Here is a 27,077-nt window from a genome sequence, read left to right as displayed (position 1 = left end):
CTGGAAACAATTGAAAATGAACTCACAACTACCCAAAACTGATGGAACACAACACAGCCAGTCCTGATATGGAAGTTCATAGCGATACAGGCCTACCTAAAAAAAGATTGAAACATTTCAAACAAACAATGTCACCCTACATCTACAAGAACTTGAGGACCAATAACAAAGACAGCCCACAGCAAGCAGAAGGAAGGAAGTAACCAAGATCAGAGCAGAATTAAATGACATAGAAACTAAAAGCACAATTCTAAGGATCAATGAATCCAGGAGCTCGTTCTTTGAAAAGATAAACAAAATCGACAAGCCTTTAAGCAGGCTAATCAAGAAAAAAAGAGAAAGGATCCAAATAAACACAATCAGAAATGAAAGAGGAGAGAATACAACTGACACCAAAGGAACACAAAGGATTGTAAGAAATTACTATGAAGAACTTTATGCCAAAAAATTTGAAAACCCAGGTGAAATGGATGAATTTCTAGAAAAATATAATCTTCCAAAACTCAATAAAAAAAGAAGTAGAAAGCCTGAACAGACCAATAACAGCAAATGAAATGGAAGCAGTAATAAAAAAAAAACCAACACACAAAAGTCCAGGCCTGGATGGTTTCACAGGAGAACTCTACAAAGCATTTAAGGAAGAGCTAACACTTGTCCTTGTCAGACTATTCCAAAAAATCCAGAATGATGGAAGACTCCCAAACTCTTTTTATGAAGCTAGCATAATCCTAATCCTAAAACCAGATAAAGAAACAACAAAGAAAGCAAACTTCAGGCCAATATCGCTGATGAGCATAGACACTAAAAATTCTCAACAAAATATTGGCAAAGCACATCCAACAATATATTAAAAAGACCATACACCATGACCAAGTGGGATTGATCCCAGGGATGCAAGGATGGTTCAATATTCACAAATCAGTGAATGTAATACATCACATAAACAAAAGAAAAGACAAAAATCACATGATAATATCAATAGATGCAGAAAAAGTATTTGATAAGGTACAGCAACCATTTATGATAAGAACACTCAGCAAAATGGGAATAGAGGGAGCATTCCTCAACATAGTAAAGGCCATATATGAAAGGCCTACAGCTAACATCATACTCAATGGGCAAAAACTAAAATCTTTTCCACTAAGATAAGAAACAAGACAAGATTGCCAGTTTCACCACTTCTATTCAATATAGTACTGGAAGTTTTGCCACAGTGATCAGACAAGAAAAGGAAACAAAAGACATCCAAATTGGAAAGGAGTAAACAAAACTGTCACTGTTTGTAGATGACATGATAGTGTACATAGAAAATCCTGCCCTAGCTGGCATAGCTCAGTGGATTGAGCGCAGGCTGTGAACCAAAGTGTCGCAGGTTTGATTCCCAGTCAGGGTACATGCCTGGGTTGCAGGCCATGACCCCCAGCAACTGCACATTGATGTTTCTCTCTCTCTCTCTTTCTTCCTCCCTTCCCTCTCTGAAAATAAGTAAACAAAATTCTTAAAAAAAAAAAGAAAATCCTACAGACTCCACCAGAAAACTGCTTGACCTAACAAATGAATTTGGCAAAACAGAGGGATACAAAGTCAATATCCAGAAATCAAAGGCATTTTTGTATACCAACAATGAAACAGCAGAAGCAAAAATCAAGAAAAAAAATCCCAAACAGTTTACACCATAGCAAAAAGAAAAATGAAATACCTAGGAATAAATCTAACCAAGGAGGTAAAAGACCTCTATACAGAAAACTACACAACACTGAAGAAAGAAATCAAGGAAGATGCAAACAAATGGAAACATATACCATATGCATGGATTGGAAGAATTAACACCGTCAAAATGTCCATACTACCCAAAGCAATTTACAGATTCAATGCAATACCTATTAAAATAACAATGGCATATTCCACAGACATAGAACAAACACTTCAAACATTTATATGGAACCATAAATGACTGCCAATAGCTGCTGCAATTTTGAGAAAGAAAAGCGAAGTAGGAGGGATCACAATACCTGATACCAAACTGTATTACAAGTCCACTGTAATAAAAACAGCCTGATACAGGAATAAAAACAGGCACATGGACCAATGGAACAGAACAGAGAGCCCAGAAATAAGCCCAAGTCTCTATGGTCAATTAATATTCGACAAAGGGGGCAGCAACATAAAATGGAGTAAAAACAGTCTCTTCAACAGATGGTGTTGGGAGAACTGGACAGCTACTTGCAAAAAAATGAAACTGTAGCACCAACTTACACCATACACAAGAATAAATTCAAGGTGGATAAAAGACTTAAATATAAGCCATGTCACTATTAAAGTCCTTGTGGATAACATCGGCAGGAAAATCTCAGATATTTCACGCAGCAACATTTTTACTGATATGTCCCCCAGAGCAAGGGACATAAAGGAAAGAATAAACAAATGGGATCTCATCAAAATAAAAAGCTTCTGCACAGCTAAAGAAAACAATATTAAAATAAAAAGAGAACCAACTGTATGGGGAAACACATTTGCCAATGATACCTCAGACAAGGGTTTAATCTCCAAAATATATAAAGAACTTACACAACTGCACTCTAAGAAGACAAGTAACCCAATTAAAAAATGGGCAAAGGACTTGAACAGACACTTCTCCAAGGAGGACATACAGAGGATCCAGAGACACATGAAAAGATGTTCAATATCGCTAGCTATCAGAGAGATGCAAGTTAAAACCACAATGAGATGCCACTTCATACCAGTCAGAATGGCCATCATAAAAAAAGCAACAAATTAGAAGTGTTGGAGAGCTTGTGGAGAAAAAGATACCCTAGTGCATTGTTGGTGGGACTGCAGACTGGTACAACCACTATGGAAAACAGTATGGAATTTTCTTAGAAAACTGAAAATGGACCTGCCTTTTGACCCAGTATTTCCACTGCTAGGATTATATTCTAAGAACCCTGAAACACCAATCCAAAAGAACCTATGCACCCCAATGTTCATAGCAGCAAATTTAGAATAGCCAAGTGCTGGAAGCAACCTAGGTGCCCATCAGTAAATGAATGGATCAAAACACTATGGTACATTTACACAATGGAATTCTATGCAGCAGAAAGAAAGAAGGAGCTCCTACCCTTTGCAACAGCATGGATGGAGCTGGAAAGCATTATGCTAAGTGAAATAAGCCAGGTAATGAATGACAAATACTATATGATCTCACCTTTAACAGGAACCTAAACAAACAAACAAAATATAGCCAAAGACAATGAAACAGAGAACAGACAGTGTTCAGAGGGGAGAGGGGAGGGAATTTCACGGGAATTTCAAGGGAAAAACAGAAGGGTTTACAGGAACAAGTATAAAGGACACATGGATAAAAATCTAGGGGAGGGTGGAAATGGGAGGGAGGAGGGGATGGCTGGGTGGGTGGGCTAGGATGGGAGTAAAAGATATAAAATTGTACTGCAACTACAATTAAAATAATTTTTTTAAAAATGATGAAACCAAAGAAGCTTTCCAAGACTCATCATAGATATAAATGCAAAATTTAAAGACAAACAGAATCAAAGGCAGCAAGGGAGATTTCATAAGGCTAGCTGCTGATTTCTGAACACAGATACTACAAGCAAGAAGGGATTCACAAGATATATTCTAAGTTACAAAAAACAAAGGCCTTCAACCCACATTACCCTACCAACAATGTTCTCAATTAAAATAGAAGGTGAAATAAGAAGATTGCAAAAGAGTATGAAAGATTACACCTTCTCCAACCAGCACTGCAAGATATAATAATGGGACTGCTTTAAGAAGATGAAAAAAAAAGAGAGAAGAGCACAGGTATAAAGTCCAATAAATGGCAACTAATACGCATGTATCAATAATAACCTTAAATGTAAATGGTTTGAATGTTCCAGTGGAAAGCTATAGGATAGCTGAATGGATGAGAAAACATGATCTGCACATATGCAGACTAAAAGAGACCCACCTCAGAACAAAAGACATACACAGACTGAAAGAGAAAGGATGGAAAAATATATTTCAAGAAAATGGATAGTAAAAAGAAGCCAGGGTAGCATACTTATGTAAGACAAAATAGACTTCAAAACAAGGGCCATAAGAAGAGACATGGAAGGACACTTCATAATACTCAAGGGAAGAATCCAACAAGAAGATATAAACATTATAAACATATATGAACCCAACATAGGAGCACCCAAATATATAATAAAATTCTTGGAGGACTACAGGATAATATAAACAACATAATTATAGTAGGGGATTTGAACACCCTGCTGTCAACTATGGATAAATCTTCCAAACAAAATATCAGCAAAGATATTGTGTCATTGAGCAATGCCCAAGATCAAATGGATTTAAAAGATATATGTAGAACATTTCATCCCAAAGAAGCAAAATATGCATTCTTTTCAAATGCACATGGAACATTTTCAAAGATATACCACAAGATAGGACACAAAACAAGTCTTACAAATTCAAGAAAATTGAAATTATATCAAGCATTTTCACCATCAAAAGGGCCTGAAACTAGAAACGAACATCAAGGAAAAAACTAAAAAAACATGCAAATTCTTGGAGATTGAGTAGCATCCTATTAAACCATGATTGAGTTAATAATGAGATCAAGGAAGAAATCAAAAACTTTCTAGAACACATGAAAAGGAACACACAGCAGGTCAAAACCTATGGGGTGCAGCAAAGGCAGTCCTGATAGGGAAGTTCATAGCAATTTAGGCCTACCCAAAAAAGATAAAAACATTTCAAATAAACAGCCTAACCCTACAGTTACAAGAACTGGAAAAACAAAAACAAACAAAACCCAGAGTGAGCAAAAGGATGGAAATAACCAAAATCAGAGCAGAATTAAAAGGCACTAAGACTAAAAGATAAATTCAAAGGATCAAGAAATCCAGGAACTTTTCTTAGAAAAGATAAACAAATTTGACATGCCTTTAATGAGGATATTCAAGAAAAACCAACAAGCAAGCAAATACAACCAGAGACATTGAAATTAAGAACAACCTGACAGTAACTAGAGGGGATGTGGGAAAGGATAATAAGGGGAAAATGGGGAAGGGTTTTCAGAAACATGTACAAAGGACACAGGGACAAAACCAAAAGGTAGTAGGATCAAAGGTGGGAAGTGGGGATGGCTGGGATGGGGGAAGTGGTCAGGGGAAAATGAAAAAAACTATACTTGAACAATTAAAAAATCTGAAAAATGGAGGGGACCCAAATGAATAAAATCAGAAATGAAAGACAATAGATTACAACTGATATCAAACATGAATATAGGAATGTAAGAAATTAATATGAACAACTATATATGAAGAAACTTGAAAACCTGTATGGAATAGATACATTTCTAGAAAAATATAATTTTCCAAAACTGAATGAAGAAGCAGAAAGCTTGAACAGACCAATAACAGCTAGTTATTGGAAATATCTCCCAGCAGACAAAAGCCCTTGACAGCAAGGTTTCACAGGAGAATGTTACAAAACATTTAACAAAGAGCTAACATCTATACTTCTTAGAAACACCAAGTTGATGGAAAACTCTCAACCCTTTTTATGAGGTCAGCATCATCCAAGTCCCAAAAACAGATAAAGACACACAAAGAAAGAAAACTACAGGCCAATACTACTGATGAACATAGATGTTAAAATCCTCAACAAAATACTGGCAAACTGCATCCAGCAAAACATTTAGAAGACCATACACCGTAATCAAGTGGGATTCATGCCAAGGATAAAAATATGGAATATACACAAAGCAATAAATATAATACATCACCCAAACAATATGAATGACAAAAACTACATAATCATGTCAAAAGATGTGGGAAAAGCATTTAATAAGGTAGAGCACCCATTTATGGAAAAAACACTCAGTGAAGTGGGAATACAGGGAACATATCTCAACATAATAAAGGCCATAAACAAGAAATACACAGCCAACATCATACTCAGTGTGCAAAATTTAAAACTTTCCCTTCAGATTAGCCACAAGACAAGGGTTTCCATTTTCAGCACTTCTATTCAACATAGTATTGGAAGTTCTAGCCACAGTGATCAGATGGAAAAAAAAGAAATAAAAGGAATACACATTGGAAAGTAGGAAGTAAAGCTCCCACTTTTTGCAGTTGACATGATAGTATGCATAGAAATCCCTGTAGCTCTACCAAAAAGTATTTTACCTAATAAATGATTTTGGAAAAATGACAGGATATAAACCCAACACTCAGAAACCAAAGGCTTTTCTGTATATCAACAATGAAATATCAAAAATAGAAATTGAGGAAAAAATCCTTTTATTATAGCAACTAAAAAAATAAAATACATAGAAATAAAGTAAGCAGGGAGGTAAAAGACCTATACTTAGAAAACTACACAATAATGAAGAAATAAATTAAGAAAGACAAATAAATAGAAGCATATACCATGTTCATGGACTGGAACAATTAATACCATTTAAATGTCTGTACTATCCATGCAATTTATAGGTTCAACATAATCCCTATTGAAATACCAGTGATATATTTTACAGACATACAACAAATATTTAAAAAATGTAAGTGGAAACATAAAAACCTCAAAAGCCTCAGCAATTTTGAGAAAGAAGTATAAAATAGGAGGAATCACAATAATTTATATCAAACTATATTACAAGGACATTGTAATCAAAACAGTTTGGTAGTAGCATAAGAACAGAATAGAGATCCCAGAAATAAAACCATGTCAATATGGTCAGTTAATATTTTACAAATGGGGTGGGGACTGAAAATGGAGAAAAAATTGGCCTCTTCAACAAATGGTATTGAGAGGCCTGGACAAGTACATGCAAACAAGAAAAAATGAAACTCAATCCCCAACTTACAGCACAAACAAAAATAAACTCAAGATAGATAAAAGACTTTAATATAAGTCACAATGCCATAAAAGTCCTGGAGTATAACATAGGCAGGAAAAGTTCACATAACCCATGCAGCAATATTTTCACCAATACAGCCTGTAGCCCAAGGAATATAAAGGAGAGAATAAATAAATGGGGCTACATCAAACTAAAAAGCTTCTGCATGGCTAAAGAAAACATCAGCAAAATGGAAAGGGAACCAACCATATGGCAAAACCTATTTGCCCCGATACTTCAGAGAAGGGTTTGATCTCCAAAATATATAAAGAATCACATGAATCCACACCAAGAAGGCAAGCAATCCAATTAAAAATGGGCAAAGGACCTTAACAGACAATTCTCCAAGGAAGACATCAGAGGGCCCATAGACGATCAGAGGGCACATGAAAAAAAAATGCTCAACATCAGTAGCCATTAGAGAGATGCAAATTAAAATCACCATGAGATCCTACTTCACACTAGTCCAAATGATACATCATTCATTAATACATCAACAAACAAAAAGTGTTGATGGTAGCTCTTGGTTGTGGAGAAAAGAGAACCCTAGTACACTGTAGTAGAAATGCAGAGTGCCACAGCCACTGTAGAAAACAGTATGGAATTTCCTCAAAAAACAAATGATGGAACTGCCTTTTGATCTAGCCATCCCACTGCTGGCAATATACCCTAAGAATCCTGAATCACCCATTCAAAATAACCTATGCACCTCAGTTTTCATAGCAGTGTTATTTATCATAGCCAATTGCTGGAAGCAGCTTAAGTGCCCAGCAGTAAGTGAGTGGATAAAAAAACTGGTACATTTATGCAATGGAATACTACACAGAAGGACAAAGAAGGAACTCCTACCCTTTATGACAACACGGATGGAACTTGAGAGCATTATGCTAAGTGAAATAAGCCAGACTGAAAGACAAATACTGTATTATTTCACCTATAAGTGGACTCTAATGAAGAAAACAACCAAATGAGCAAAATAGAACCAGGGACTTGAAAATAAAGAACAAAGTGACAGTGACTAGAGGGAAGCGGGGAAGGAGGAAAGAAGGGGAATGGTTAAGCCATGGGTCATTAATAGAGGACTCATGTGCATGGACAATGGTGGGGGGAATTGACTGTGGGATTGGTAGGAGATGGAGCAGGGAATAGCAATAGCAAAAAGGTGGGACAACTGTAACTAAAGAGCAATAAATATTTTTTCTCTTCTTCAACCTGCTGTTTGGTCAGAAAATGGAAAAACGTTCCATGCTTATGGATTGGAAGTACTAACATTGTTAAAATGTATTAGTAAATATCCCATATTTTCTATTGTTACTGATTTCTAGTTTCATAATAGTATGTTTGGAAGAAATATTTGGTATAATTTTAATCTTTTAAAATTTTCTAAGGTTTTATTTTGTAATACATTATATGATCTATCCTGAAGCTGTTTCATATGTGCTTGAGAATAAAGTGTATTTTGCTGCTGTTGGATGGAATGTTTTATATATCTTTTAATTTTATTTGGTTTAAATTATGTTTTGAGCTCAAAGCTTTCTTGTTTTGCTGTCTGTATGACCTATGAATTGCTAATTAGGGCATTGTAATTTTGTACTATTACTATACTAAGGTTTATCTCTCCTTTAGATATGTGAGTATTGTTAATACATGTAGGTTGTCTTATGTTAGAAGCATTTTGCTCTATCTTCTTTTTTGTAATGGATATATTTTATTATAATTTCTGTCATAAATTCCATAAAAACAGGTGTTAAACCAGTACAAGTAGATATTTTCAACAACCGAACAATTATTTTTTAAATGGAATTTAAGTTTTTTTTTAAGGAACAGTTGTTTGGGGACAAAAACTAAGTTCCTTATGTTGTCTATTGCCTGGCTTCTCTTCCTTGAAGGCCTTTTGAGAAATACAGATGCCAGCATTCACTGGCCTTAATGTTTATCTCCACTCACACGCATACCTGCCACCCATAAGTACAGTACCCTGAGCCCATCATGAAGACAAATGGCAGCAGCTACAGAGCATACAGGATGTGGTTGATCTTGGTGACCAGATCTTGTTACATTCCTAAGATAAGCTTCTCATTCTTGATGCATGTGTCTTTCTTGACATGCCAGCTACAAGCTGCTCAGCCTTCACCGATTACTTCAGCACCAGTTCCTTGACCTGTGCGTCTAGGATCTGCATTTTGCTCACTTTATCACACAGATCAGAGCCCTCTGTTTTCAGTCTGGACTGAAGCAGCACTGTCTCACTGGCCAAGGCCTTGTGTTCTGTCTCCAGGCTCTTCTTGGCACTGTTGAGGTTGGACATATCCCATGACAACTTATACCTCTCAGCAGTCTCATTAAAGTGATGATAGAGACCTATTCTCTTATTGAGGGTGAAGACCTGCTCTTAAATGCAGGTCACCTTCATCCTAGCTTCCACAGCCAGATCGTTTGTGATAGAAAAGTCCAGCCTGACATAGATGATGACCATGAAGAACATGATATAGAAAGCAGCCACTACCATCAGGGGTTCTTGCAGCATGAGCATCTTGTTGGACATAAAGTGTACCATGATGTCCTGAATGTGCTGATCTACCAGATATTTTTTGTAGGCAACAATCAAAGAGCAGCTAAATATATCCAGGTAGGTATAGTACAGCTCATCTGGGTCATGGGTAATTTCACAGGGACTGTCTACTTGGATGACTCTGGCACATTTGAGCAAGATGATCTTTATAATCAGAGAATCTATCACTTATTAATCAAATACATAGTCAACAAACCTCATCTTCAGTGCATACTGGTCACCCAACCTGGGAGGTTGTAGCCAATGATGTAATGGGTCTTCCATCCTCCTAAAAGAAGAAAACGAGGCCAAACTTCCATCTCTATGGGGTCATCCAAAGTAAGAGGTGGCTGGTAGAAATATTGTCAATCTTATCCTGTTAATAAATATCCTGAACAGTAGTAGGGAGGATGGTCTTAAAAGAATGGATAGAGGATATACTACTCTCTGACTGTCTCTGGAAATGGCAGCATGAAAAAGGCCTCTTAAGCACAGCCCCTGTGTGCTTCAAGTCCACATTTTCTTCCATAATATTATCCCAGTAAGAGACCTTGATGACTTGGTCATGGTGATGATAGTAAGGAAAGTGCTGTTTTCATAATGTACTTTAAAAGTATCCTGACTATAGGCAGGGTCATCTCTGAAAAGTCCATAATCCAAGAGATTCTAGGATCATGTGGGGTTCCCCAACTTCCTGTAGTTCTCATTTCAAGAGGCAAATTTCACAGGTAGTTTGTGTCTTTGTTGGCTAGGAAGAACAGAAATAATCATTGCCCTCAAACACAGCAAACTGTTTCTCTAATTGAGTGATCTGGGTTGGATATGGCTGAAACACATGTGTATAGACTGTTTCCAAAGTGACTGAAATTTTGGTACCATGACTGAGAGCAACTAGCAGCTTAACAGGGTAGAATCTCCAACTTTTACCCTTAATTTTGCTTTCTCATACTTCCAGATTGTTCTCCTCCTCATCTTTTCCCTTCACATGCACAAGGAAGTGTGCCAGCCAGGCCTCAAGCTCCAGCTCCAAGACCAAGAGCAAGGAGGTGGCATGGAATGTGGAGCTGCCTCCGGAGTGTGCCAGGACCACCTTGACCATCACCTTAGCCAGGTGGCAGCTCAGGTCCACTGTGTACTTCCTATCCACATTTACCAACATGAGTGCATCAGGATAGGCACTGTCTGGAGTCAGGGCTGAGGCCCAGAGCAGCAGGTGCAGAAGCAGCTGGGATGTAGGTACTTCCATAACCTGTACCGAGCTGAGGCACAAGCTGTAGGTCTTCCCTGCTGCTAGCCACTGTGCAGCTGCTCATTGGGGACAGGCTGGTGTCACAGGGTGGCAGCAACCAGAGAAGAAGGACCTTATCTCCAAGGCAATGGGCAGGCCTCCAATGCCTGATTGCAGGGCCCATCATTTATCTATTTTTTTTCTTGTAGAGATTTTTTAAGAGGAAGGGAGAGAGCAAGGGAAGAAGGGGAAGAGAGAATATAAAGGGGTACAGAGTATGGCTACCCTGATAATAGGGGAACATCCCCACAATCCTATCTTCAGGAGGCATTGGGGTGGGGAGTGGTGCCTGCAGAGCAGAAGATACAGCATTTAAGCCCTGGCTGGCATAGCTCAGCGGATTGAGCGTGGGCTGGGAACCAAAGTGTCCCAGGTTCGATTCCCAGCCAGGGTACATGCATGGGTTGCAGGCCATAACCCCCAGCAACCGCACATTGACGTTTCTCTCCCTCTCTCTCTATCTCCCTCCCTTCCCTCTCTAAAAATAAATAAATAAAATCTTAAAAAAAAAGAAGAAGATACAGCATTTAAGATACATTGCATAACAAAGAAAAGTTAATAGCCATGCCTTCCTGAACGGTAGGAGGGCTGCTGCCCAGGGTCAATTGAGTACATGACTCAGAACTACAGTGACTGATGATATAGCCAGTGGGGGAGCTCAAACAGTGCCTGCATGACAGGCAGGGGCAGATGCCCACCCTGGATGCACTTGTGTCACTGGGGACTCTTGCCTGGACTAAAGATGGCATCCAAAAAAAAAGTAAAAGATTCTGGGGAACTGACAAAGATGGCAGGTGCTAATGCACCATGGGAAGGATGAATATGAGATCACATAGGAAGTTCCAAACAAAACATTTAAATTAGGGCAAGGTGAAGGCCAGGGGGAGAAGAGCTATGAAGTCACTGAATTTGCCACGAGGTCAGGAATTCTGCCTGGAGAAGATTGTGGCACAGCTGGCAGAGCTTGCAGAGCTGCAGGGGACCTACCTGGTCACAGATACCTGAGAGATGCTTATAGCTGAACTGTAACCAGGAATGCTGAGCTTCAGACTTCTGCTTTTATGAAAGATGGTACCCCTGAGTGGTGTATTCTGAAACTGCCCTGGCTGAGCAGAGAAAGGCAGGATTGTGTGCTTTTTTTTTTTTTTAAAGGGAGTGGGACTTAATGGCAGAAATCTGCCATTATTCTAAACCTGTATAACCTTTAAATAAACAACTCCTTCCCTTTTACACCAAACTCTTGCATTGGGAGTCACAGTGCTTTGTGGTGGGATATCAAACCCCACAGCTGTTCAGAGCAGCATTGGCATGGTTCCATAATAAGAGGAGAAGGAAAGAGAGGGAGATGGAGAGAGAGGAGACAGCAACAATTGAACAACTATAAAGGAAATAATTTGTGAAAAACAGAAATGACTGGAAGGTGAAAAGTACCAGGAATTCAGTACTTAATTATTATATTCTACTATATTTCCTTCAATAAGTACTATAATGCGTACTTTCACTTGAACAATAAATATATAAATACAGAAAGAATCAATCATTTCTGTTATAACTCTTCCACTTTCTCATATTTCTTTATATCTTACTCTAACAAATATCTCCTTTTAACTTTCTTTCTTGTCATTTTATTTTATTTTGTTATAAATTTAAATACTGTATTGTTTATACTATTACAGTTGTCACAATTTCCCCCATTTTTTCCCTCAATCTAGCCCTCTCCCAGCTCCCACAGTCAATCCTCACGCTATTGTCCATGTCAATGGGTCATTCATATATGTTCTTTGGTTAATCCCCTCACCTTCTTTCAACCTGTCCCCAACTCCCACTTCCCTCTTAAAGCTGTCAGTCTATTCTTTGTTTCTATGCCTCTGGTTCTATTTTGCTTGTTTATTTTGTTTATTAGATTTCACTTATAAATGAGATCATTTAGTATTTCTCTTTTACCAGCTGGTTTGTTTTACTTAGGAAAATAGTCTCACGTTCCATCCATGCTGTCATAAAAGGTAAGAATTCCTTTTTTTGTTTGTTTGTTTACTGTTGCATAGTATTCCATTGTACAAATGTACCAGTTTTTAAAAATCCATTCATCTTCTCATAGGCACTTAGGCTGTGTCCAAATCTTGGCTATTGTAAATAGTGCTGTTATGAACATAGAGTTGCATATATTCTTTTAAATTGGTGTTTTAGAATTCTTAGGATATATTACCAGCAGTAAAATCACTGGGTCAAAAGGCAGTTTTATTTTTTATTTTTTTGAGGAAATTCCATACTGTTTCCATAGCAGGTTCACCAGTCTACATTCCCACCAACTAGGGTTCCCTTTTCTCTCCATACCCTCATCAACATTTGTTGTTTTTTGATGTATTAATAATAGCTCTTTTGGAAGGTTAAGGCGATATCTCATTGTGGTTTTAATTTTCACATCTCTAATGGCTAGTGATGTTGAGCATTTTTTTTCATATCTCTCTAGGCCATCTGTATATCCTCATTAGAGAAGTGTCTGTACAGGTCCTTGGCCCATTTTTAACTTGGATTGTCTCTTTCTGGTGTTAAGTCATTTAAGTTCTTTATATATTTTGGAGATTAAACCCTTGTCTAATATATCATTTGCAAGTATGTTCTCCCACAGAGCCAGTTACCTTTTCATTTCAGTGATGATTTCTTTAGTTGTGCAGAAGGTTTTTAATTTGATGTAACCCCACTTATTTTTTTCTTTACATCCTTTGTCCTAGGAAATATATCAGTAAAAATATTGCTATGCAAGATATCTGAAATTTTACTGCTTATGTTTTACTCTAGGATTTTTATGGTGTCACAACTTATATTTAAGTCTTTCATCCACCTTGTGTTAATTCTGGTGAATGGAATGAGATAGTGGCCTAGTTTCATTTTTTTTTTTTTGGATATAGTAGTCCACTTCTCCCAATACCAATTATTAAAGAGGCTATCTTTACTCCATTATATGCTGTTGCCTCCTTTGTAAAATATTAATTGATCATAGTGATGTGGGTTAATTTTTGTGCTCTCTATTCTGTTCCATTGATTTATCTGTCTGTTTTTATGCTAGTACCAGACTGTTTTTATTACAGTGGCCATGTTATATAGTTTGATAACAGGTATTGTGATCATTCTAACTTTGTTCTTCTTTCTCAAGATTTCTGAGACTATTTGGGGTATTTTCTGATTCTATATGATTTTTTAAAATAATTATTTATTTATTTTTAGAGAGAGAGAAAGGGAAGGAGAAAGAAAGGAAGAGAAACATCAATGTGTGGTTGCCTCTCCTGCACCTGCCACAACCCAGGCAAGTGCCCTGATTGGGAATTCAAACTGGTGACCCTGTGGTTCACAAGTCAGCACGCCATTCACTGAGCCACATTAGCAAAGGTTGATTTTTTGAATGTTTGTTTTAGATTTGTGAAATATGCTACTGATGTTTTAATAGGAATTGTGTTGACTATGTAGATTGCTCTGGGTACTACAGCTGTTTTGATGATGTTAATTTTTCCAATTCATGAATATGGCATATGCTCCCACTTATTTGTATCTTTTTCAATTTCTTTCTTCAATGTCTTACAGTTTTCTGAGTACAGATCTTTTGTCTCTTTGGTCAAATTTATTTCTAGTTACTTTTGTTGTTATTGAAATAGTAAATGAGATTGTTTTCTTAGTTTCTCTTTCTGATATTTCATTACTGGTGTATAAAAATGCCAATAGTTTCCAAATATTGATTCTGTATCTTGCTAATTTGCTGAATTCATTTATTAGGTCAAGTAAAAATCTACCTTTTTTGGTGGAGCCTATAGAATATTCTATGTACTATATCATGTCATCTGTGAAGAATGACAGCTTCACTTCTTCCTTTCCAACTAGGATGCCTTTTATTTATATTTTTTGTCTGATCACTGTGGCTAGGACTTCTAGTACTATGTTGAATAGGAGTAGTGAAAGTGGGCATGGTTGCTCTTAGGGGAAACATTCTTACTTTTGGCATATTGAATATGATGTTGGCTGTAGGTTTTTAATATATGACCTTTATTATGTAGAGGTATGATCAGTCTATTCCCACTTTGCTAAGTGTTTGTGTCATAAATAAGTGCTAGATTTTAATGAATGCTATTTCAGCATCTATTGATATGATCATGTGATTTTTATCTTTTATTCCATTCATGTGATATATCATGTTTATTGATTTGTGAATATTGTACCATTGTTGCTTGGATCCTTGGGATAAATCCCATTTGCACTAATTCCAGATCCTCTTCCCCACACAACAGCAAAATCATTGACAAAAAGAGCAAAAAATAATAAAAGTAGAAAGATAAATAGTATAGAAAGGGATAAAAAAGAATAAGACCAAATGAAAGAAAAGTGATTATGAAAGGAGAAAAGGAAGATAATTAATACAAGTAATGACTAGAAAGAGGAAAATGGAAAAAAGAGATAATAAAAGAGAAAGAATAACAAATCAGAAATGGAAAGAAGAAGGAAACTGAGGTAATGAAAGGTAAGAGTAATATAAGAGGTATGAAAGAAAAAAATAGAGATACAATGTGTGATTACCAGTAGAATTTAGTGCATACTTGTTTGGTTCTTCCTTAAAAAAGGCTCTGATGATGTCTGAGGCTGGTGTAAGCCAATACCAAGTGCTACCCACATCTACCATTCAGTAGCTTGTTTGAAGCCACAAGAAATATACAGTTTGTAGTTGTTTCTTCTGTACTTAGCTGCACACAGGATGGCCCAAGCTGTGTTGCAAATCTGGCTGTTATCAGCACTGGGACCATGTGTGTGTCAGCAAATGTCCCAAGACACAACAGGATCTGCCCCTGCCTGTCTCTGCCTGCCGGGCTGCTGTCAATTTTAGACTAGTCACTGATCCAGCTCTTATTGAGAAGGCTACTGGTGGCATCAGGGAGATGGGACCCCTGGATCTCCCATAAGAGGTGCCATTCACACTTCAGGGAAGATCTTGGGTGTTTGCCCCTGTCCCCAAGCCACTCATCTGAGTGTGTTATGGATTATTTTCCTGAACTCTTCAGGGTGTAGCTCTTAGTAGGCAAATGGCAGTGAGGGGGTGGAGGGCCCCAGAGACAGATTTTGGGTCTGCTGGAAACTGGCAGGGTGTTTCTATGGCTTTCTCATAAGGGGGAAGCACCTGTCTGGCTCCCAGGGAAATGTATGGAATGGTTGTTCCTAAAAGTCAGTCTCTGACTTTTAGGAGCAACCAGAGTTTGCATATGTTGCTGTCTCCTCAGCAGGTTTTAAGATGTGGAACTGTGGAAGTGAAAGAAAAAAAAGAGAGATGCAGGGTGGGGCAAGCAGAATTCCAGAGCATGTTGTGAGCAGCATTTTCAAAGGGTGGGGTAATTGCTTTTGCCCCTTGGAAGGGCTTGTTCTCCTTAAAAAAGCCAAAGGGTCATAAGATCAAGGGTGGGAAGTGGGAATGGCTGGGGTGGAGAGAATGGCGGGGGGAAATGTAGACAACTGTAGTTGAACAACAATAAAATTTTTTTTAAGATGATTGGGAAGGGGTGGGGGATGGGTTGGGAGAAAATACAGACAACTGTAATTGAACAACAATAAGATAATTTAAATAAATAAATAAACTATCAGGGAGAAGCTCCCACACCAACTGTCACCTCAACCTGCCACCCATGGGAACTGGGCTGTCTCTTTTTGTGTCTCTGCCCTTTCTACCAGTCTCTAGTTTGTTTCTGCCCACCCTTGGTTAAAGTCTATTTTTCAGGTGGTCTTCAGTTGTTTACTTTGGGTGGCTCTTCCCTCTTTAGTTTTATTTTGTTTGTTTGTTTTTTTTCTGGGAAAAGTTTTGAGAAAGATCCTCATACTCCACAGCCATCTTTCACCTTTCTGATTGTTCTATTCTTGATCAGCAGACCTCTTTATCTTTATATAATAACCTCTGTTGGGTATCTCTCTGTGTGGTTTCAGAGACTGCAGTCCTGTGAGAGCAGGCACTGAAAGGGGCTAGTAAGTCTCCCAGGAAAACCAGGTAACAAAGGTGGCAGAAATAACCCAACTCTAACACTGATTATTCCCCTGGAAATGAGGCCTGATAAATACATTGTATCCTTTGAGGCTTTCTCTGCTTTGCTTTGTATAGCTCTGTTGATAGAAACCAGATGCTTAAATTCAAGGCATAAGGAGTAAACTCCTTATTGCATGAAACATGTCTTAAAGACCCTCTGGAGTTAGCATGACTAACAGACCATGACCTGTGACAAATCACTGTGTTCCTTCAATTGTTATCTATAGATAATACCTGTTTTTGTATGACTATAGCCTTTTGACATTGATTGATGAGCTACACATGTATGCTGTATACACTCACACATACCGTTTCTAATAAAAGCCATTTGAGAGAAGTGCTTGGGGCATTCCCCACTAGAGGGAATCACCACCCCCTTTCCTACTGAAACAATGATTGTGGCCAGGATGATTTATTTCTCATCTGTGGCAGCTGGGAGAACTCTGCTGGATGGAGTTCCTCCCACAAACCTCATTTGTGTCTTTTACAGTTTTTAGATTGTCTACTTTGTCAAATATAAAAATTGCTACCCCTTCTCTGTTTTGGCTTCCACTTGAATGGAAAACCTTTTTTCATCCATTCACTTTCAGCCTCTATGTGTCCATAAAACTAAATGAATTTCTTGTTGACAGCAAATAGTTGGGACTTTAAAAACAACTTATCCACTCTATGTCTTCTGATTAGAGAATTCAATCCATTTCTTTTACAGTAATTATTGATAGGTAAGAACTTACTAATACTGTCTTATTAACTGTTTTTTAGCTATTTTGTAGTTCTCATTTTCCTTTCTCCCTCTCTTATTGCCTTTGTAATGATTTTCTATAGTGGCATGTTTTAATTCCTTTCTCTTCATCTTTGTGAACTTATTGTAACTTTTTGCTTTATGGTTACCACGAGGCTTATATTGACCATCTTATTGATATAGCTGTCTATTTTGTGCTCTTAATTTTACATTAATTGTATATAAAACTTTATATTTTTCTATGTCATTTTCAAAAAAAATCATGTAAGCTGCTGTTGCATCCATTTTGTAAACAAAATAAGGCCTTAATGAAATAAAGAAACATTAAAAGCAACAGTGCAATAAACTTGTATTAGTTTTTACACCCATCAGTTGGCCCAGGCTAGAGAGCTGATAAATGCTCCTCCCTCACCTTTGAGCTGATCTTAGAGCCCATGGACCTGGGATTAGGGATAACAGTTTGAGATTAGGGGCCAAAGGGCTGAAATAGGGAGGTGGAGGTGGGCATAATTTTTTGATGAATCCCATAAGAAGATTGGAGAAGCATGCAGGGAGTTAGGAGCAAGAATAATACAAGAATAATTTGTAATCAGGCTGGATTTAGGGCAAGTACTTGGCAGCTAACGGATAAGAAAATTGTTTGAGCCAGGGCACCACTGCTCCTTCAGAGGACAAGTAAACCCTAGGAGTGGGCATCTATGCAATGTAGGTAGTTAGGAACTCTTGGCTGACTTGGGATGACTTGTCTCCTCTCTCTCCTCCTCCATATTCAACCTCCAAATAATGGGAGGGCAAAAGGGGACTTTTCAAGCCTTTGTGGAAGGCGGAATTCTAAGACTGACTCCAAGATTTCCTGCTTGTGGTACACGAGCCCTGCATAGTCCCAAGGGCAGTGAATTACTCCAATGATTAGATTATGTTATATGGTAGAGTTGACTTTGAGAAAGGAAAGTATGGATCATCCTAACAAAATCATACAAGATCTTTAAATTTTGGTCTAGAGGTTGAAGTGGAGGGATGGAGTCAGAGATTCAAAGTGAGAAGGATTTGACTGTTCCATTAATGGTTTGAAGGCAAAGGGAGCTGTGGGGAAAGGCATGGGGGCAACCTGAAGAAGCTGAAAAGCCTGTAAAAAATGGGAACTTGAGTCTTTCAAATACAAGGAACCGAATTATGCCAACAAGATTGGGCTTGAAAGCAGGATTTTCCCTAGAACTCCCAGATGAGAACGGGCTGACACATTGATTTCAGGTATTTATTTCCCTTGCAATGCACTGAACAGAGAATCCAGTCATTTTATGCTGGTTTTCTGACCTCGAGAACTGTGAGTTTTAAGCTTCTAATTTTGTGGTAATTTGTTATGCAACAATAGGAAATCATACAATCTTCTTCACTGTATTTATTTTATGAGCCAGAGCTCATTTGCAACACATTATTTGCCTTGGGAGAAATATCCTTTTGATTGCAGAACCAAAAACAGTTATATTTCTCCTAAGCTACTGTGGTTAGTTTTCATCCCTAGAAACCATGAAGTATGTAAACTGGCCTTGCTCCTCTTTTAGTAAGGGCCACTGGAACATGCAGAGATCAGCCCTTCCACAGCCCCTATAAAATATGTGTCCACCATTGTCACAGACATGTTTTTATGATTCCAGATTACTACTCTTCACTGGTTAAGAGGACATTTTCATGTATTTTGCCAATAGCTGAACTCCACTCTGGACACATGTGTGCACATGTGCATACACACAAACTGCACTCCCTGTGTTTCCAGACTTTTAGACATTTTGTAAGAGCAAGATATGAGCAGCATATGATTAACAATTGGATTTGTTGCTTAAAATTTGATATACCAGGAAAGGTGTATTGAAGGTAAAATATATTAACTATATCACTTGGAAATGTAACTAACCTACTGTCTAAAACTGCACTTATTGCTGCTCAATTTTTTTCCTTTTTTAAAAAATTTTATTTTAATCATTGTTCAAGTACAGTTTTCTCCCTTTTACTCCCAATCCAGCCCACCTTCCCAACCCTCACTGCTCAACTTTTAAAAATACATATGCATATATAATACACAATATATAGTATAGAGAACAATTTATGCTATATAGTATATATATAAAACTTACCTCTCTAGTCTCTTTCAATGACAACTTTCTTTAAGTAACAATCCTTTTATGGCCAGGTATTCCTTTTGTACTTACAACCATTTTGTGCTCTTATGTATTGATAGGTCATAATTTTACTAACATATACTCTGAAAGTGATTGTTGAGGGAGGTGTTAAAAAAAAGGAGTCTTTGATAGAATGTCTTTCTTTGCATTTTCTTTGAATTTAGAATCTTTCTTATGGATTATGGAATTCCTCAAAATTATTGCCCTTCTATACCTGGGTTTTGTCCTTCACCACCAGCAAGTCCATCTAAAGATTTAGGAGTTCTAAGAGTTCTTTGCATCTAAGCATATAAGGTTGGAGAAAAAAATTGCTCAGGTTTAACCTTTTAATAACAACTATTAATTTACTACAAAACCTTTGGGTAAGTAAAATCATAAACAGTATGTCAGTTGTTGTTCCATCTGGGTCAAACAGTCCGTTTAGTGAAAGAAAAGAACTACATTTTTGCACAGAGCTCTTTGCATCCACCCACTCTCTGTGATTAAATAGACATCCAACTCTTGAGAGGGATTAACATAGCTCATTCATTTGCAATGTATGGTAAAACTGGGACAGTATTTACTCCTTATGATGGAAGATATTCCTGAAAAGATGTCTGTAAAATGATTTTGCTTTCACAACCATTTTCCTCTCATTTACTTGATCTGAAATCTATAGGAGACACTCCCATATAAAAATATACAAGTATTTAAATTCTAGGTGAAAATGTGTATTTCTCTCTAGTGCAATGTATTTTTTGTCCCATGACATGCTACAGGGATACTCATCTCACAAGAGAAACTAGGAAAAGCCCACTAAGATGCAAGAATGGGCCTGTTGTTGTCACCAGGCACTCTGCCAACTCGAGGGCCCTGCTCTACTGCAAGAGAAACTGTACTCGCTCCCAATATGTTGTGGGAGTTTCTGCTAACCACAAGTGATGGAGTGACCATATGATGAGTGGGTACTTCTCCTTGTTTCACATATAGTAGGTGAGTTCTTGCTTGTTCATTAAATACTGGTAAGCATCCAAAAAACTCACACTTACCTACTTCTGCATTTCCAGGGGCTATATAAAAGCTGAGGCCAATTCTCTGGTTGCCTAAGTTATGATTTTCAAAGGCAAATTATCTAACAAGACTCGCCTGTACTCTGGAAGTAATCCATAGTACTTCTAATCTAGTTCTTTTCAAATATTTGTTAAAATAAAATCTACAGTTCAATCATCATTTTGAACTACTATCCATCCATCCATTTTACAGGTACTATTCTAGGGCACTGAATTATTTTTTAAAAAATATTTTATGTATTTATTTATGTTTAGATAAAAGGGAAGTGAGGGAGAAAGAAAGGGAGAGAAACATTCAGGGGTGGTTGCTTCTCACGTGCCCCCTACTGGGGACCTGGTCTGCAACCCAGGCATGTGCCCTGGAAATCACACCAGTGACCCTTTGGTTCCCAGGCCAGCACTCATCCACTGAGCCACACCAGCCAGAGCTAAGATAGTGAATTCTTTTAAAGAAAATATCTTGAATGTAGGAATTAGGGTCTTGCTTACAGGTAGTAATTCATTATTTTTGGCACTTTCAATCCTTGTGTATATTGTCAAATATACATTCAGCTTCTCTATATAATAAGATACTGAAATCTACGTTATTTTTCACCTAGTGAGTTAGAGCAATACCACAGAGAAAGTTATACAGGATCTGGCACAAATAACTTCCCCTTTTTATTACAAAAGCTTTTATCACAAAATCATAAGCATGTAATTCTGTATACTCAAGCATACCATATGACATTTTAGGTGGAATGTTCATAAAACTAAAAATTATTACACCTATATTATTACCCTACCAACCACACCCAAGCAAGCATTACTTCTGTTGGACACTGTAGACTCAGCACAGGAGACTCAATATTAATTAACTCTCACTCTATACTAAGTTTTGGTAGGCAAGTGCTAAGAGAACCACAGGCATTATTTTATCTCATCCTAGACTAATTTTCAAGAGTCCTGTGGAGCAGGTCATATTTTTATCACATTTCTGGACAATCATTGTAGATTCAGAAATTGAGCCTCAAAGAAGTGAAATAATTTGTCCAAGCCTACCTAGTGGCTGAGCCATGGCTTGGACCCATGTCTATCAAGTACAAATATTAATATATATGTTAATATTAATATAATATATATTTGGAGTGCCTGCCATGCACCAGACCCTGTTCTAGCCAGTTCAGGGAAAGCTTGAATAGGATAAGCAGATACATTCATCATAATAGAGGCTACATTTTAATAGGAGGAACAAACACAAACCATCACAATATAAGCATCATGAACAAAAACACAGAATAATAAAGAATGGAGAGTGACTGGAGATGTCTGGAGAATATTTTAAATAAGGTGGTTATTGAAGGCAGCTCTGAGCAGATGACATCTGGGAAAAAGCCTAAATGAAGGGAGGGAGTAAATCATTTAAATATCTGGAGAAATATTCCAAGCAGAGAAACAGCACAAAATGCAAAGTTCCTGGGGGCAGACCAGTTTGATGTATTCAAGGGTCAGAAAGACAACCAGAAAGGCTAGAATTAAGTGGAAAAGGAAGCAGTAGTGGCAGGCAGGAGCCGACCATCTGGGAAGGACTCAATAGCTATGGAATTAATACTGTATGAAAAAAGCCAGCTTTCAGCAGAAATGTTATGTGATAGAATTCAAAAAAGTCAAGTAGAGAAAAGAATTGACTTTACTGGACAGAGAGACTTGGTCTTAGAGGTAGTAGATCTTTAGAATTAGATATAGTAATTTTAATCACAACAATCAGGGATTTTTAGAAGGCAAGAGAAGATAGGCTTCTACATGCAAATAGAGAGGCTGACCTGAAACAGTTGTAACAGGAAGGCAAGCATAACATGTGAAGCCACATGCAAGGGTGCTGTAAGATTGGATAGTGTAAGACAAAGTGTGTTGGAAGTGTGTTCTGATTGCCTCTATTTTCTCAATGAAAGAAGGAGTATCAACTGATAGCAGAGAAGGGGAGGAGTTCCATAAGTTTGCAGGAAAAGAAAAAAGTGTGAAACACCCTTCTATAAATGTGAGAAAGGTGAATTTCTTCTGAGGAAAGCAAGAGAGCTCTTGAGATCTGTGGACATAAGACTAAAGAAAGACTCTTATGCAGCCTACAAACAAGCAAACAGAAAGAATAGAGTTTTCCAGAGCTGAATTTTTCCAGGTGAGCATGACAGAGAATAGGACAAGAAACATATGATGGAATTTAGGAAAGGAGGGAGGTAAAAACATGAATCAATAAACTGGGAGTGGAGAAGTCAGAATAAATGTGGAAGATGATGGTCCAAGAATGATACAGTTGGAAATGAGAATTTGAAAGTGATGCAGTCACTGGTGCTGTAAGACATAGAGTAAAACCATGGGAGTTGATGTCTGAGGTAAGATGGTGTTAGGAACTGAGAAGTTGGAGTATGAGATAGATCATCTCTTTTATATGAATGCGAAAGCCACCAAGAATCACAATAGGATTATTTTTTAGCCCACATTATGGTACTTCTGGAAAATAAGATCAGGGATCAATAATTATTTTCCATGCTCATATATGGGATTAGACTTGTAGAGGACAGAACTCGGGACCCACAACTCCCACTTCTAGAACCTAACTCTATGTGAATAATTATGATGGTCAGGAGTATTAACCCTTCTAAGCTTTTGGGCATACCTGTTTACTATTTGGGAAATATAGGTCAGTGAGGTACTTTCTTCAATATTGGGCAACAAAAGCCCACTAAATGAATGAGAAAAGCATTAGTTCAAATCTAACTTCCACAACCCAAGTAAGAAGAAAGTTATGACAAGATAATGCAATATATATCTTTATTTCACCCTTTCTCTGTATTATTCAATTAATAATTTTAAGAGTGGAAACAAAATGTAAGAAGGACTAAAGGAAATATATCCATATAACTATTGGGGTTGGTTATCCTTTGGGCCTAAAATAACTAATTTCCTTTCTTTCAAATATGCACAGTAGTAAGTTGGAGAGCAGGGATTTGAACCCAGTTCTGTTTGACTTCAGTGTGTTCTTACCTCCTTATTCCCATTCGTTCAAAAAGACTGTGCAGCCCTGACTGGAGTGGCTCAGTGGATTGATTGCCAGCCTGTGAACTAAAGGGTTGCTGGTTCAATTCCCAGTCAGGGCACATGCTTGGGTTGCAGGCCAGGTCCCCAGTTTGGGGCCCATGAGAACCAACCTCACATTGATATTTCCCTCACTCTTTCTCCCTCCCTTCCTCTCTCTCTAAAAATAAATAAATAAAATCTTTTAAAAAATATTGTTCATGCACCAGCAAACAAATATATACACACCTACAAGCAATAATTACCCCCACATCCTACATCTGGAATGTAGATTATATTTTTTTAAGTTCAAAATGTCTTAAAAATTCATATTTAGAATCTCTGAAAGAACAATGCAGAATTTTCCTATGGCAGATTATCTGGGAGAGCTCCACCCTTAAATCAAGCAATTGTATTAGGTTATAATTAGCTCCTTGAAAAGTTAGATTTTCCCGCTCTTAAGTAAACTTCCTTCTGACAAGCCCCCTTCTCTCTTCACCCAATAGCCACTGTGTGCACAGGAAAGCAAAATCACCTTGTATTCACTCTTCAAGTCCTTAAAAAAGGCAAACTAAAGAGACGTAGAAATTTCTATAATCGGAAGGTCTAGAAAAATAAAAATTATTTCAAATAGTAAGATTAAAGAAAATCTTAGTTTGATATTGGCAAACTTTAAGCAAGCAAGATTATTTAAAACCTGAAAGTGTCACACACATATATCTTACACTTGGCCATAAAATTAAATATGTTCCAATTAAACTCAAGGCACTCTTTAAAACAACTTATTAGTTACTGTGCATATGCATCTATATGGATGTACAAATAATCATACCTATATACTGAAGCATTAATACTAAGACTTTACTAATCTCCTCTGAAATGCAGTTACCTTTAGGTTTACAGAGCAGTCAACTTTTATAAATCATGATTGTAATCCTAAAACACCAATTCAAAAGATCCTATGCATCCCAATGTTCATAGCAACACAATTTACAATAGCCAAGTGCTGGAAGCAACCTAAGTGCCATCAGTAAATGAGTGGAGCAAAAAACCGTGGTACATTTACACAATAGAATACCACACAGCAGAAAGAACTCCTACCCTTTGTGAGAGCATGAATGTAAGTGGAGAGCATTATGCTAAGTGAAGTAAGCCAGGTGGTAAAAGAGAAATACTATATGATCTCACCTATAAGTGGAACCTAATCCACAAAACAAACAAGAAAGTAAAATAGAACCAGAGACGTGGAAATAAAGAACAAATTGACAGTGGCCAGAGAGGAGGGGAGAGGGGGATAACCGGGGGGAAAAAAGGGGAAGGGTTGTCAAGGAACATGTATAAAGGACTCATGGACAACAGTGAGGGGAAGTATTGAATGTGGGATGTGGGAGTGAGTAGGGCAGAGGAGAGTAATGGGGGGATAATGGGGATAACTATAATTGAACAACAATGAAAGAAAAGAAAGAAAGAAAGAAAGGAAGGAAGGAAGGAAGGAAGGAAGGAAGGAAGGAAGGAAGGAAGGAAGGAAGGAAGGAAGGAAGAAAGAAAGAAAGAAAGAAAGAAAGAAAGAAAGAAAGAAAGAAAGAAAGAAAGAAAGAAAGGAAGAAAGAAAGGAAGGAAGAAAGAAAGAAAAAGACAGACTAGGCCAGTAGGTTATAGTGTTGTCTGATACACTAAGATTGTGGGTTTGATTCCCAGTCGGTCACATACAAGAATCAACTAATGAATGCATACATAAGTGGAACATATTGATATTTCCCTCTCTCTCTTTCACGCTTTCTCTCTCAAAATCAATAAATAAAAAATAAAAAATAATTTAAGCAAAGAAAGTTATCCATAGCTATGGGGGAAGTATAAGAAAAATCTCAGGACAAGACTTCTGCTTTTGAACCTAGTCTGGTAATTTTCACTTCCCTTTGGCATAAGCACAAACAGGGGTCTTAATTGGGGGACTCTGGCAACATGCCTGAAAACGTTACCAATTTAAGAGCTTCTGTCAATTTTTGTGCATTAAAATGAAAAATCTGACTGAGCGTTGGGGACCCTTTTACAAAACAACACTGAAAAAAATCTGCTTGCCTTAGGTCCCAGTCAGCCACAGCACCTCAAATCCAGGGCCATTCACAGCTCAGTTCAGGTGGTTGAAGGATGTTGGGAACCGCCCTGACTGGTATCAGAGGCTGAAACCCCCGCCTAGCTAAGGCTAAGGGAACGCCGTTGGAACTGTAAGCCAGCAAGGAGACAAAAGCTTATCTCCCTGGCAGGAATGCTGCTTCTGCTGCTTTATTCATGACAGAACCCAAAAAAGCTTGGTCGGTTAGCCAAAGACGGGTAAGATTCCCCACGGGGGGAACGACCTAAGCCAGGCACGATCACTTTGGGAGGCCCCCCAAAAAGAAGGACTTGGGGGGCTGCAGCAAAAGGGGGTGATGGACCCTCACTCCTCGACTTTGACAAAGTCTGAGTTCTCAGCGTCTGGAAGAAAATCTCCTTATCTCTTGGTTACCTAGTTCCCTTGCTCCACCTAAGCCTAAAACAATGACAGGGTGGTGCAGCTCGGTACTGAGAAGTGTGGATTCCCTGGGTGATCAGGCCTAAGAAAGAATATGTAAATTACTGTGAAACCTTCTTTGTTTAGAATGCTCTCAGTTGAATGAGAAGGGTCTTAGGAGGAAGTTAGTTTGTTCCTCAGTCTTACAGCTCTTTGACCCCCAACTCAATAGACCGGCAGAGTTCTTTGTTTTCTATAGTTCCTTACTTCCCCTAATGAGTACTGTACTTTACCTGAATTATTATGCAAAATGAGCCTAATAAAAGCAGGTATGGATGGTAAATCAGCGCGCTCCCCACTAGGGGGGTGGCCATTTCGTCCCTACTTCCCCACAGAAACTAGTTTGTCTCTGTGCATGTTGTTATTTCTCGCGTGTTTATCGTCGAGCCATCCACAGTGTTCCGTGGTCACTGCTGGCCGGTGACCCACGCGCAACAGAAGGAGGTAGAATCTATAACTGCCTATCATGGTCTGATGTTAATTATTATAAGGAGGCAGGTGAGGTTGTAAAGTGAACAACAAATTCTTGAGTAAACTCATTTTGAGGGCTTCACTCCGTGGGTCTGTATTGTGTCTTTTGAAGCAAGAAATCTCACAGATAATCCACTTACTAATTAATCTGAACTTCACCATCCTCATGGACCAGTAAAGAAAAAACATTGACAGTTCACTGTACATGGTATCTGCAGAAGCAATTGATATCTAG

At 37.9% G+C, this 27,077-nt stretch overlaps 1 protein-coding gene and 1 pseudogene across 1 annotated transcript in view; both read right to left on the bottom strand.

Moving 5' to 3' along the window:
* HECW1 (HECT, C2 and WW domain containing E3 ubiquitin protein ligase 1) overlaps positions 1-27,077 on the bottom strand; it is a 592,628-nt gene that overhangs the window by 386,036 nt on the left and 179,515 nt on the right. The gene's annotated exons all lie outside the window — the stretch shown is intronic.
* On the bottom strand, positions 8,923-10,710 carry LOC123811175 (annotated as a pseudogene).

Source organism: Phyllostomus hastatus, unplaced genomic scaffold, assembly GCF_019186645.2.
Source record: "Phyllostomus hastatus isolate PE091 unplaced genomic scaffold, TTU_PhHast_1.1 phas_scaffold_78, whole genome shotgun sequence".
NCBI lineage: Eukaryota > Metazoa > Chordata > Mammalia > Chiroptera > Phyllostomidae > Phyllostomus > Phyllostomus hastatus.
This window is presented reverse-complemented; position numbering and strand designations above follow the sequence as displayed.